Raw genomic sequence first — 12,586 nt, 5'->3', positions numbered from 1 at the left:
TGTAGGGTGTGATGAGCAAGAGCAAACAAATGGAAGAGGCAGTTTTCTAGGTGGAAACTCAAATAATCTTCTAGAAATTGCTCATATGACACTTCCCTCTCTGAATTTGCCCAGGGATGAGTAAGAGATCATAAAATCTCCAAGTAGAACCAAGAACTATTCGTGAAATGACACTAATAAAAAACCCAGAAGCTGACTCACCCATCTACAAACATCTATATATGGATCCCTCATTCCAAAGTTCCAAAGGCTGGAATTTTGTAATTTGTAAGGAAGTGTTGTTGGTTTCTCTTTGAGACATTGTATTGTTGGGTGATCTAGATTTTCATGAGGTGAAGAGGGCTTTCATGCTGGGAGGATGGCACTGGATCAGATAGCTAGGTCGTAATCCTCTCTTCTACTTCTATCAATAAAGCTATTTGAGTTTTCCTCCATATACTTGTGTACTTGTGAATCTTGTATTTGTGAATGCAATTGTATGGTTAATGTACATCTGATTCTACATTGTTTATGGCATTATAGATCTCTATGCTTTGATGGTATTTTGCTACTTTGCCTCTATAGGTGTTCTTTGAAGCGGGACAAGTGAGAAAGGAGTGGTGAAAGATCTGTCAGGGGAGAGAGGAAACAAGCAAGGAGCCAAGCGAAAGACTGAGGTTGGTGCTCTCTGCTTCTCTCTTATCTGTCATCCATAAAGGAAAACACAAGTTGCTTAGAATTGTTTGTTTCTAAGATAGCTACTAGTCTTAGTGGGACTAGCAGATCAAATAACGACACTAGTTTTCCCAGAAACAACAACACTTCAATGACAATTCTTGCAACTTTGTGTGTGATTACGACTGATCTTCATAGAGTGAAAACAACTCATGCACACAAAGACAAACGTTTGAAATTTCCACATCAAACTTGCAAGCTTGAAAGATAAATCAATGTGCCAAAAGATGACTAATGTTCAATCAAGAAAAAAGGGTGTAAAGACTTGACAGGAGCTCATGGAATGAGCTCAAGTGTTTGCAACCATCAGGGGAAAAATCGAGGAAGGATCTAAAATTTGGGTGAAAGCCAAAATTTTGGAGGGTGTTGCAGTGGCTACAACAAGTCCTTTTTAGGATGCAGATAAGATTTTGGTTTGTAGATTCGACAAGACCATTTCCTTGTGGGTAGTAGTTTGCTGACTTCTTTAACACCATCCCATTTCTCAATGCAATTTCATAAAGATTTAACAAAGATAATCAGACTGAATTGTCAAAAAAAAGTGATACATGAATGCCAAACCTTGAGATGATGTTCTTCTTAAGGAAGCTGATGACTTCCTAGTCATTCACGTGTTTGAGCATAACTATTTCTGTCCACTGCATGAAGTAATCAATGGTGGTTAGGATGTAGCGGTGCTACTTTGAAGAATGTGGGAAAACCTCCCCAATGATGTCAAATCCCCATTGTTGGAATGGTTCATCCATTGCAATGGATTGCAGTGGGGCTGCCGATTTCAATTTTTGTTGACACATCGCTGACAAACTAGGCACTTGTGAGCATAAGTGTGTGCATCTTTGAACAATGTGGACCAGTAGAAATCATCTCTGATGACTTTGTACATTGTTGTATTACCCATGAAGTGAGCCCCGACTCATCCATCATGGAGATCACATAACACTCTCTCTAAATCTTGTGCTTCCAGGCACTTGAGAAAAATGTCGTTTTCGTGCTTTTGGTAAGGCACTCCATTCATCAACTGGTAAGATATGGCTTTCAGTTAGAGTGCCCTCTTCTCCTACATAGAGAAGTGAGAGGGCATGGTGCGGTTCTCAAGGTACTATCACACTTATTTGTACAAAGAGTTACCATGCGAACTGGGGGGGCTCGCTCAACATTATACATGTGAATTTCTTGGTCCCAACTAGCTAGCTCTTCTTGTTCTTCTTGCTATTGTGTTGCTTCCACTTATAGTTTGCATAGACCATGACACTTTATGGTGTGAACTCACTTGATTTCAGGATCATACTCTTGCAGTCCTACCATCCATTTCGCTCGCCTTCCACCGAGCTGTTACTAAAAAAGCAGTGCCCTGACTGTTGGGTGTGGCACAAATACTATGCAATGATTCTTCAGTAGGTAGGGTCTAAAATGTTTAACTGCCTTGTATACATCATATTCTTGTTTTTCCATGGCAGAATAGTTTAGTTCTAGTCCTTGTAATCTCTCGCTCATGAAGGAGATGGGATGTTTGTTATTGAGCTCGTCCTTTTGAGTGAGTATTGCAGCGAGTGAAGTGTCAGAAGCAAATGTGTAGAGCAAGCAATCTTTATTAAAATGTGGGATGTACAATAAAGGTGCTTCTATTATTTCCTACTTAATACGGGTGAACACATCCTTTCCTTCTTCCCCCATCTATGAACTGTATCCTCCTTGATCTTCTCTTGTATGGGTTTGACAATCTGTGCATAATCTAAGATGAAATTTGGAAGGAAGTTGATCTTCCCTGAGAAGGACTACATGGATTTCTTGTTCACGAGATGAAGAATCTACCTGATAGTCCGGACTCAGTTCAGATCTACCTTGATTCCACACTTGGAGTTGATATGTCCAAGGAAGTTCCCCTCAGACACTGCAAAGATGCTCTTCTTGGGATTTAGGGATATCTTGTACTTGCGACATCACTCAAAGATCTTCTCTAGATGGCACAGTTGGTCTCACCATTTTCTGGAAGAAAAATTTTATGTCATCAAGATAGACCTCCATGATCTGTTCGATGAGCCCATGGAAATTGATGTCCATTGCACGCTGAAAGGTTATGCCTGCGTTTACCAGCCCAAATGGAATTCTTCTACAAGTGAACATATTCCACTGGGTACATAATGTTTTTTTTAGCCTATCAGGCTCTGCTACTAGAACCTAGTTGTATCTCGAAAAACTATCTAGCAGAGAAAACATTTCTGCTCAAGATACTATTGGCAAGATGTGTTCACTAGACAACACAGGGTAATTGTCTTTTTCCAAGGCCCACTTGAGGTTATGGAAATCTATGCATAGGAATATCTCCACGAACTTCTTTCTCACAAGAACTAAGTTTGAAACCCATGTAGAATGGAAAACTTTGTAAATGATTTGAGCATCCAACAACTTAGTCTACTCTTTTTGAATGAACGTCTCAAGTGACGGATGTACTTTCTTGAGCTTCTACTGAAATAGTTTGGCCCCTTCCTTTATTGGGATGATGTTTTGGATTATTCACGTGTCATATGTTTTTAGGTCATCGTACGTCCATGCGAGCACATCACGGTATTTTCTGAATAGGAAAAAAAATGCTTGTCGCTCTTCTGGTGTGCAACATGTACCGAGAGTCACCAACTTTGGATCTTTGTCTGCTCCCAGATTAATATTTTCATGCATCAGTGTGGAACTATGGTTTTTAGTGATATTGGGTCCCTGGAAGTAGTTTTGCAAGTCATATAGCTTCTCCAGTGAAACCACACCCTTGTGGATGAGGTTACCTTTACTTGCATTAATTGTGTCTTGCATAGACTGCTCTTGCTCATCTTCATCTATCATTGTGTTTTTGAAGACATCAACGTTGGCTATGAAGTGAAATATATGTTCATCATCATCAAAAACACATAAGTTAGTGATGTTATCACATATAGATGGATTATATAAAATTTCAATAGAAAATTTATCCCTAAGCGGTAGCATCCTAGTAGTTGCATTTGCTAGAGCATGTGCAGCTGCATTATGCATTCTTAGTAAGTAAATTATATTGAAATCTTGGAAGTTAGAGATAAGTCACCATACGTATTGTTGGTAACTCTTAATACAAGGTGAAACACAGTGTATGGTGCTACGTACCTGATGTACATTGTTCTTTGAATCACCTACCAGTTTTAGCATAACAATGTTGAGGTTGATGAATTTCTGTAAGCCCAAAATCAGTGCTTCATATTCGGCAGTGTTGTTCATGCACTCGAACTCCAAGCGGCTTGAGACTAAGTGTTTCGTTTACCTTGGGTCTATCAAAACACACCCAGCTCCAGAGCCATTTTGTGTCTTGGATCATTCGAAATACAAGGTCCACATGTCATATGTACAAGGACCACTTGTCATGCTAGTATTGATAAAACTACTGCTACTACTATTACAATCTATTATACAGGTTTCATTTCCGTCAGTTGGGTGAGGAAGGAGACCCAACTATGTGTTTGGTAGGGTGGGGATTAGCTATGCAAGGTAACACCCCAACTCCATTTCAAGAAAGAAATTGCTGAACATAAGTTCTGTGAAATCCAACTGTTCATTTTCACCATTCAAGGGAAAAATGTTATGTTTCATGTATCTTTTCGACAAGACCCAAATCTGGTTGTTTATGCCCTTGTGAAAAATCCATAAGTGTGAACAATCCATAGCAAAATATCCTTGAAACTTGGCGGACCAGTCCTTGATGAGTAATAATCCATATGCTTCTGGGATGTCCACAATCACAATGTTAATGCATTGGTGAATGTGTCCTTTAGACGGTAGCCAGATGATCACATTAGAGAATTCAACAATGGCTAGGATACATTTTTTTTCAAGTTCGATGATCTGTGCAATTGTACTACTCCATTGAGCATTGATCTGCTTAGCAATAGAGAGTGGCATGACATTGAATGACATGCCATAATCCACCAAACAATTGTGGACAATGAAGTTAAATATTTTGAATGATAACAAAAATTGTGGGTGGAGCGACTTTGCTTCCTCCATGCGAAGCACATTGAGCATAGTTGTGAGTGTGTCATGAGACTTGCTTGGTCGCTTGCTAGAAAAGCAATATTGTCTATGGAGGTTTTCCCCAATGCACACAAAATAATATCTAGTTGACCAGTGATCTTGGTTAACTCATAAAGAGATATGTTCACATCGGTCTTTTTCATGTCTTCAACAATGTTGTAATCCTAAGCGGGAAGACTCAGTGAGATGTATAGTGGTATACTTGTGTTCATGTTATCTGATGGGATGCTTTTGCCTTTGCTTCTCACATATGTACTTTTAGCTGTCGATGTCTTCTTGGACTTGCCTTGTGTTTTCTATGTTGAGCTGATTGGCAGATCAACTATTTTGAGAAGATGTTTTATTAATTTTTCTCTCGGTATCTCAAAAACAATGGGTGTCCCTTGACTCCTCCAATTGTATCGATTGTTTTTCTTTGAGGCCGAAGGGTTTCTCATAGGCTCCTTCTAGTGGTAATCTACTGGGCAGCATTAACGAATTCATACATGTTGATTACATGCCCAACACTTGGAGCTTCATCAAATGCAACAAATTCCTCCCGACCTTCATTCTCTGGCTCAGCTTGTTCACTAGCCATAAATTGGTCAGTCAACTGTGTAGCCATGGTACTCATCCCTTGGTTCCATCCTTCGCAAGTCCTCTCCGAATGCCATTCTCCATGGAACTTGCAATAATGATGTGTCACAATTGAATCCATGTTGAACACAAGGTTAGAGCTCTACGAGATTTAGTTGGGTGACTACTACTACTACCCGAAGTTGATTTTCTATTCTATGCAAATATGGGAAGCCTATTGTTCAAGGTTGTCTTGATTGTCCACTACTTGAGTTCAGAAACTTTGGTTGTCAAGGACTTGACGAGACAAGTAAGCTTTTCAATTTCATGTGCGTACTTTTCCTTTTCCTTAATAAAAATAGCCTGAGACCTCCTACCCGTGTCTTTACATTCCTTATCTATTTCTTCATCTATAATGAATCTAATAGTGTGTAGATCTTTCTCCAAATCAATTGCTTCTTGGGAATTTTCCCAAAGTGTTGGTTTTGCAGCTCACTTGACGAATTTCGTAATGTGAGTCGACAGTGCAGACATGTAGTAGTCAACTATGATGGAGTTGTGAGGTTTGGTGCATGTAGTAAACATTTTCAAGATATGGTTAAACCTCTAGTTAAAACATTTCCCTTTTTCCTTCTGCTCCATCTTGAGACTACCCAACTCTTTTAGCAAGATGGTGTGAGTTTTGTCTTTGGGAAGCTTCTGAAGGAAAATTCTCTTGAACACCTCCCAGTTCTGAATGGAGTTGACAAGAAGGTTGTGGTGCGATATAACTTCTCTGATATCCAAGGTACATGGAAATAGTCTACATGAAACATCATCATATTGTACCTTGAGTGTTTGCAGATGTAGGTAGAACATTTCTTGATGATATTCTGCCTTCACTACTCTGTTAGGGTCATATTTTGTTAACAAATTCTCTGAGTTCCTTGGAATCTTCTGCAAAAAATCTAAGAGTGCAAATGGGCCTTGTCTCATCCATTTCATATTTTTATCAACCATATTCTCCTCTTCGTCGTCGTCCTCCTCTTCTTCTAAATCTGATGGTTCCATCTCTGAATTTGTTGGTTGGTCTCTACTTCCACCTCCTCTGATGCCTTCCCCTCCACCTCCTATTCTGAAACCTGAGCCCAAGGGTAAGAGGTTATTTTCTTCTCCTTCTTGGAAGGCTAGAGTTTCCTCTTCATTTTCAACAACTTCTGCCAGCTCTTCAAGAGTGGTGAGCATTACTTCTTAAACATATGCGACTACCATCCATGTGGGTGTAGTTTTTTGCTTCTTCTGCAAAGAGGGAAGAGTGTGTACTCCTGGAATCAGTCCAACCACTTTAGCAAACTAACGGGTGATGGGATAAAAATCGTGGATGTGATTATATGAAATTTCTTGTCCAAGTCCAGGAGATGAGGAGAAACCAACTTTAGAGTTGTGTGTGGGAGAGAGGGAGTTCATATTACTATCTTAACCAAATGATAGATAGGTGGGGTTGGTAGGACATTCAGCCATAAACTACCAGCATCCCTACTTCTAACACCTTAAAAGTTGATGGTGATGGCCCCGCCAACATTTAGGGGATCTCCTCGGTATAAATTCCCAACTAGACCTCACACTATTTGGTGTAGGAATCCCATTAGGTATGATGGCCTAGTTTCCATTATCTGAGAGATTTTCCTTAGCTCTTGTTGTTCATCACATGAGAGAATTATTCTTGTATCTTCAAAAAGAAAAGTAAGCATGCCTAGTGAGTTCGTAATGTAACTTTTTGTTTGAATTCTCTTACTATAAGGGAGAGGGTAAAAGTGAGCCTCCAGATTAGAGGTAGTAGTGCCACCTAATGACAGACACATTCGAAAATAACAAGGGCCTATCCAACATCCAGTGGAGTAGTCCATAATGGATGCGGCAATCATTAAAACTAAAGTGAAAGGGAAAACACATACGTCATCCAATGGAGTAGTCCACATGGGGGTGACGGTCATTATGACCAAGAAAAACAAGAATGGTGTGTCTAATGTCATGTGGAGTAGTCCACATGAATAAGACAACAATGATAAATAATACAACACATCTTCAACAATTTAAGTACTAAAATAACCAAAGTAATTCAACTATATTAGTACACTATTGGGATGGGGTCCCCTGGGTGAGTTTTGGGGTAAAAACCCAAGTTTTGATGTAAAAATGTGTAAAGTCTCAGTGAATTATGGACGAGGAGTGCGTAGTTAGTTAAGAGTCAAAAAGGGCTTTTACCCTCGTTTATGTAAACTTGAGTCAATTTTTGACATCTACCCATGGTCTACAGACCATGGGATTGTATAAATAGTTGTGTCTTAGAGAGTCTAAGGTAGATCTATGTCTTTTTCTATGGGTATGACAAAAGGAGTCTAGAAAGTTAGTGAAAAGAAGTAAGTATAGAGGGGGGAAGGCTCTGCAGCTGAGTGTGTAGAGGCCTAGAGTAGTGTCCGCAACTGAGTTTGCAAGGAAGTTGTGAATCCGTAAACCTATATTGAAGATCAATAAAGAAGACTATTGGAAAAATACTTGTGTTTTATTTATTTACTTTTATTATTTATGATTGCGATATATGTTGTGATGAAATAGTGTCTTTATGAAATATTGATGTATCGGTGTGCGAATTTACTGAATACATCTTATTAGCTAAATGCAAGTAATGCTAAGTGATTAAGCAAAGATCATAACACATTTTGATATGTTTATTGAGAAATTAGGTAAATCTAAATATATTCTTGTCTAAAGATAATTTATGGTGCACATAAGTAGATAATTCACCCGTTCAGGGTCTGAAAAATCGAGTTGTAGACCTTTGCGAAGGTCTAGGGGTTGTTCGAAGGGGGTTGGAGTACCAAGCCTTAAGGGATTATAGATATGCATAGAGGGAAATCTAGGGCATAAAAGGGCATCACACTGATCTCTAAATGCATAAACTTGGTTTCAACATCCACCATACTGCTTCGGGTGGGAATTTAGCTCGCGCTACGCAGGTTGATACCGAAACAACTAGTAGTTTAGGGTTTTGTTTGGTGCAACTAACTATGAACCTCGGTCAGGACCCACTAAGCCAACAAATGGTTCTGTTTCCACAGTGTGGTCGAAGGTCTGTAGATAGAAAATCTGGACATCACCACGACGTTGAAGACTAGGCAAGTGAACATTGGTACTGAAGCAGAGCCAAAATTTGCAAAGATTTGGGATTACTAGGATGATGCCATGGTAGATAAAGTTGCTAAGTTTCTCCACGAATATCAGGATTTGTTTCCTACAAAATTTTTGGACCTGAAGGGCATCATAGGTGATTTGGGTGTGATGAAAATAACTTTGAAGCCAGACGCGAAGCCTATGAAGTAGAGGCCATATCGCCTTAATCCCAAATACAAGGAAAACGTTTGCTTAAAATTGGATAAGATTCTAGAAGCATGCATCATTGAACTAGTTGAAAATTCTGATTGGGTGAGCCTCATGGTGGTCGAGGAAAAGAAACATAAGGGAGAAATAAGGATTTGTGTAGATCTAAGAAAGCTTAATGATGCCTACTTCCATGATCCTTTTCCAACGCCATTTACAAATAAGGTATTGGACAATGTTGGATGGCAGGAGGCTTATTCATTCACTGATGGGTTCTTTGGATGCCATTAGATTAAGATCATGGTGGAATATAGGAGAAAAACAACCTTCGCGATAGAATGGGGTTGTTTCCAGTATACGGTGATGCCATTTAGACTCAAGAATGCGCTGATGATATTCTCTCGCGTAGTCATCGCGACATTCAAGGAGTTTATTCAAAAGTTCTTGAAGATGTAATTTGATGACTAGACAATGTTTGGGTTAGTTAAGTGCCATGTAGCCAGTCTACGCCTAATTTTGGATACGTGCTGAAGATATCAGATCACGTTGAACCTCAAGAAGTGCATGTTTTGTGTTGCCTTTGGGATTTTTCGTGGTCATGTGGTATGCAAGCGAGGATTAATGGTGGACCCTACCAAGATCATGGTAATAGTCAATTTGGAGGCCCACATGAGTCTCAAATAGCTACGCGCAACGCTGCGCCATACTGGATATTATCGAAAGTTCATCAAGGCTTATGCTCAGATTACTGTGCCTATGGACAAGCTATTGAGGAAGGATGCTACATTCTATTGGGATGAAGAATTTCAGCACAGTCTAAATGTATTGAAAGAGAAAATGGCTAATACACTAATTTTGGTCTTCCCAAATTGGAAGAAGGAATTCCATGTGCAAGTGGATGCCTCATGTATTTCATTTGGGGCAGTGTTGACACAAGTCGTTGAAGGAGAGATGGATCACCCTATAGCCTTTGCAAGCAGGAAATTTTCAAAGGCTCAGAAGAATTACTCAATGACAGAGAGTGAAGAATTGGCTATGGTGTATGTGTTCCAAAAGTTGAGACACTGTCTGTTGGGTGGACATTTCAAGATGTACACAAATCATTCCACCTTGAAATACCTAGTCAATAAGGCTATGTTGGTGGGTAAGTTATGCAAGTGGTTGCTGCTATTTCAGGAATATGACTTTGAAGTAATTGTGAAGCCAGGAAGGTTGAATGTAGGACTTGACCATTTGTCATGGATTGAAATAGGGGACGATTGGACGAAGGGCTACCTGATGTGCAGCTCTTTGCGGTGCACATAGTGGAAATTCATTTTGTAGATATTATCCACTTCCTGACTATGGCGACAACTCCAGAAGGATATACCAGTCAACAAAAGAAAGAAGTAGTGGTACATGCGCTAATTTTTTATTGATCTACGAACATTTGTATAAAATGGTTGCTGATGAGATATTGCGAAGGTATGTGCCTAATTTTGAATGAACTAGCATCCTAGCTAAAACTCAGGGTGGAGTTGTGGGAGGACATTATGCAGGAAAGGAAATAGCGCAAAAGATTTTTTGTGCATGGTTGTGGTGGCCTACACTTCAAAAAGACTCTAAAGCGTATTGTAGGGCATGCGATGCATGTGAGGGAATGAGAAAACCATCATGAAGGGACAAGCTACCATTAAATCCTCAAGTATCACAGCAGCCATTTGAAAAATGGGAAATTGACATTGTAGGACCAATTCAGCTCCTAAGCAAGAAGACATATGCATGCTATATCATCACCACGAAAGAGTATCTGACCAGATGGGTGGAGGCACAGCTAGTGAAGGATTGTACATTGGCCACAACAACAAACTTCTTATTTGAGTATCTGTTAACTAGATTTAGCTGGCCAAAAATATTGATGAGTGATCATGGCATGCACTTCCTCAATGAAATGATCAACGCCCTCACCGAAGAGTTCCAGGTGTATCATCAGAAGAGTACACTATATCATCCTTAGGCTAATTGAGCAGTTGAAGCCTTAAATAATATCTTTGAGAATACACGGACAAAGATTTGCAACGCATAATGAAATGATTAGGACATGCGCATACTAGAGGTGTTGTGGGCATAGAGGACTACTTGCAAAAAGCTAACATGTCAAACACCTTTTCGATGGGTCTATAGCATAGATGCTGTTATGCCTATGGAATATATCGTGCCTAGTCTCCGCATAGCAGCTTTCACAGGGATGGCAGACCATGGAGCGTTGGAAGAACAGCATGCGCAACTAATATACCTCGAAGAAGACAAATTCTTGGCTAGATTCCATCAGCAAGTCCAGAAGGAAATTGAAAAGGCTTGGCACGATCAACACATCAAGATGCGCACATTTAAGGTAAATGATTTGGTCTTATTATATGATATTAAGTTCGCTAAGTTTCTAGGAAAGTTTCAGATGCACTGGCTGGGGCCATATGTCATCAAAGAGATCACAGATGGCAGTGCGGTTCAACTCACAAAGCTAAATGAAGGATGTTTCCTGGAAGAGTAAATGGAAACTGATTGATGCTGTATGCAGGACATATGGCTCAGTGACTATATGATGGCAAGACAGTCTTAGTGCTTGAGGCAGCTGCAAGGGAGCACAGGACTATAAACTACACTGCTAAGTTTTGGGGACTACGTGGCAGGGGATCTGCACACAAAAGGGTGATGTCATAGTATGATAAGTTGCATGAAGGGACCTACACTATGGAGGGAGATACCATGCATCACAACCAGAAAATGACTGCTAGAGTCATTGTTCATGATTTGACAACCATGAGACAGTTAAGAGGAGTGGATGGATGACATTTAAGGCTAAAATATTTGGAGATCTGCTACCAAATCAATGTTAATGGGCGAATTTTGGGGGGAACGGTTGGATTTGAATTCAAAATTCCCTATAAATTACGCGTGCTGGCCTAGAAGAGAACACTTTGCAAACTTCGGTTTTTTGAGTTGTGATTTCCATCGCTTATGAATCGTGAGTTCTTTGAATATTTGGTCGCAAGCCCCACATTAAATCATTTTACCAAGTTAACCAAGAAATTCATTTACAACACCATGTTAGGACCAGGCCTCATTGAGATTGCAAGCATTGGAGGGACTGTCACCTCCAAAGGATCTTCTCCATAGGTTGTGAGCATGGAGGCTCCGGCTCCTATGCCTATGGCATCGAGGTCACCTAGGCCGAAGCCTACACTTGTGCGAGAGACCCAAAAGCCAAAGAAAGACAAGAAGAAGAGGTTAGTGCCAGTGCGCGAGTCACCTAGGAAGCATTCTACCACCCAGACATAGAAGAAGGACAAGCAACCTGAGAAGGTGGTGGATTTGGAAGCTAAACAAGGCATGGAGGATATAGACGCCAAGGGAGCAGATCCCATCACCAAGCTGTTAGAATATATTGCTCTGCATAAAGGGAAGGCAAAGGTCACCAAGGACCCAGACTTAGAGAAGTTCGTCATTCACATGCCCCTATTACCAGAAAAGATAGCCTTCAAAGGTTCGGGCCTAGCACGGGTTCCCCTATTAAAATGGGATATTGGGACTTGGCTGACCAGGAGTAGTTCCCTCACCTCACGACAGAAAATTATATGAGGCGCGTGTATTATAGAGACTCAGGTGTCACTGAGTTGGAGATAGTTCAATGGATCTGCGGAGTGGAGAAGTCCGAGTTGTTGAACCTACTATGGGTGCTCCACTACCATCACTCTAACATTAACACAACCTGTATATGGCAGTTTCTTACTGTACTACACAATGGGTACTTATGGCTTGGCATGCCTGTACCCATCATGGATATGCTTATCCATAGGATCACACACCTGTCGCATGAGGGTTTGAATCCGGCCAAGGATTTTGGTGGAAAGACAAGCAAAAGAGACTTGGA

Source organism: Pinus tabuliformis, chromosome Q (assembly GCF_031772625.1).
Source record: "Pinus tabuliformis cultivar Carrire ecotype Pingquan chromosome Q, CPIR1, whole genome shotgun sequence".
NCBI lineage: Eukaryota > Viridiplantae > Streptophyta > Pinopsida > Pinales > Pinaceae > Pinus > Pinus tabuliformis.
Note: the sequence above shows the minus strand (reverse complement) of the source record.